Source organism: Octopus bimaculoides, chromosome 3 (genome assembly GCF_001194135.2).
Source record: "Octopus bimaculoides isolate UCB-OBI-ISO-001 chromosome 3, ASM119413v2, whole genome shotgun sequence".
Lineage (NCBI taxonomy): Eukaryota > Metazoa > Mollusca > Cephalopoda > Octopoda > Octopodidae > Octopus > Octopus bimaculoides.
Window position 1 is genome coordinate 161,419,142 of NC_068983.1, and position 2,661 is coordinate 161,421,802.

The window sequence follows — 2,661 nt, forward strand, 5'->3', positions numbered from 1 at the left end:
AGCTTTGCTAACGACCGGCTTGAACTCTCCCAAGAAGAACTAAAAAAAAAAAAACTCAGAAAGAAATCATACTAAGTAAACTCCTCAAGAAATAACTCATTTCCCAATGACCTCCTGTATGACCCCAAAATTATTGGATTGGGATGCCTCAACAAAAACCTGGAAGGGAAAAATCTCTATGAAGATGAAAATTTACAAAAGCAAATTTTACGTTAAATTATTGAGTGAGACTTTAATATGAATACATACAACACAATCGGAGCAAAATTTGTAGCTGTAAAGGGATAATGATCTCTACGTATAAAAGAATATTAAGATCACCAGGAAAAGAGAGAAGAAAATAGAAAACACGGGACGAATAAAGCCTTCGTTATTCATGTTGATACTCTTCAAATACAATTTCCTTCTCGACGATTTCTATATGATTTTTTAGACTAACACCGAAGTCCTTTTTATTTTGCTTGTAGTTAGCCTTTGAAATATACTTCGGCTTTTTGTCTCATTTATTTACATAAAAAATTATTTTCGATAGTTTCTTTTGTTATCTTGTGATTATTTCTTGAAAAAAAAAATACAACGAAGTATTAAAGATATAATAAATGTCTGCTGAACTCAAATAGTTACTTTTATCCCTTTAAAATGTTAATAAATAGTCAAGGTATTTAGATATTCTGCCCACCATATATTTTTAAATAATTAATATCACTCTGCGCGTGTTGAGTTAAATTTAGTTGAAAGATTTTAAAGTCATAATATTCTTCTTTCAAAGTTTTTAAAAAGTATTAAAGGCAAAAACAGAGCTAGTTGATTCAACTAAAATTCAATAAATATATGAACAAAAGAAAAAAAACTTTCAAATAACACGAAAGCATACAAGATATAATAGCAATGATTCATATAGTTAAAATAAGGCCGTTGACGTTATCTGCGCTATAGCCGTGATCGTCTAGTGGTTAGGACCCCACGTTGTGGCCGTGGTAACCCAGGTTCGAATCCTGGTCACGGCAGCGCAGTATAAATTTTTGTTTTTATATTCTGTACGATATTTTATGTGTATATGTATTATTCCCATTTTATTCGAGAATTCTTTCACTGCTTTGTAGAGTGAAATGCTGGAAGCGGTGAGTCGTTTAGGCGTCATTGGCGGTGTCCAGTTGCATGCCTCGAAAGCATTAAAAAGCAAACACGATAGTGCAACATATCTATGACTTATTTTATAATAATAGTAAAAGAAAACATTGAAGTGATTGCAATTGTAAATATCTGTACAAGATATTTTATCACTTAATATATATATTAAATATAACTATGAAATAATATGCCTACAAAGCTCTACTTGTTACTATGTATTCTTTCTAAATATTTTCTTTTCCTCTTTCTTCTCTTTTCGCTTCTTCCCATCCATATATTTCCTTATTCCTTCCTTTCTTTTCTGTAGTGTGTCCTTATCTTCCTTTCTCTCTCTCTCTCTCTCTCTCCCCCCTCTTCCTGTCTCTCTTTCTTCATTTATGCCTCGTTCTCACACCGCTTTCATACTCTGTCACTTTTATTGCCGAATTGTTAAACATTTTTAATGTTAAATTTTGAGTTGTAAGCTTTTAAATTTTATAATCTCGGTATTTACGAGCTTCTTTTTGACTAAATGTACAACTCCTATACATTAAAATCTTTTATCGCTCTGAAAAACGATACACGGACGCCACTATAAAATCTCCGTGGCTAGCTAACAATTGTTAGCGCGTCGGACAAAATGCTTAGCGGCCTTTGTTCTGAAGTTCCGAGCTCAAATCCTGCCGAGACCAACTTTGGCCTTTCATTTTTTTCGGAGCTGATAAAATAAATTATCAGTCAAGTACCAAGGCCAAAGCAATCGACTTGCCCGCTCCCGCAGTAATGCTGGTTTGGAGCCAAATTGGAAAGAATTATAGTTATTGGGTAAGGAAGCTAACATAGCTGGCTCCCTGATCAATATAGATTAGTCAAAATTTTCGATAGAGTCGACCACCACCACCACTTGGCAGTTGTTCTCACGGCGGCTGGTTTCGATCTCGTCTTCTGCTGTTGGATTGCTACAGTGTATAGCGACATCTGTTAGGTGTTGAGCGTGAATGGCCATCTGTCAGAGCCATTCAAGTATTATACGCTTGGTCCATCAAGGATGTCTCTTCTCATCTCTTCCGTATGTACTGGTTTTTAGACACTATTGCTGAAACTAGAGACATTGAGAAACGTCACGCACAAACTAGAACTGTATCGGCATACTCGGACGATGTTAACGACATAGTTTTGGAAACTTAGCACATCGAGGTGATCGACACTGTTCTAAGGAATAACGAAGGAGTGAATGGAGAAAAATCAAGTAAGAAAAGTCGAAGGTATCTAAAGAGGTAGTGTTATATGGACTGTTAGATATGTAATTCGTCTGACGTTCCGTGTGTCATGTGGTTCGTCTGAGTTCATTGTTTCATTGTTGTTGTCTTGTGGGACTGTCGTAGTAAAATGTCATTGATATATATATGGGGGACATGACTTTTGTTTATTCATAACGAACATTGGGTGAGTGCGTTCTTTGTATGTAATTGAACAATAAATGTAATAATTAAATTGTATAACTCGTTATGTTATCTCTGCGAGTCAGTCCGAGGGAAACATAACAGGTAG

At 35.2% G+C, this 2,661-nt stretch overlaps 1 non-coding gene across 1 annotated transcript; it reads left to right on the forward strand.

The window, feature by feature from the left end:
- The first annotated feature begins 935 nt into the window (after positions 1-935).
- On the forward strand, positions 936-1,007 carry Trnah-gug (transfer RNA histidin (anticodon GUG)). Its single transcript has one exon. It is a non-coding gene; the product is annotated as a tRNA-His (tRNA).
- The last annotated feature ends 1,654 nt before the right edge of the window (positions 1,008-2,661 follow it).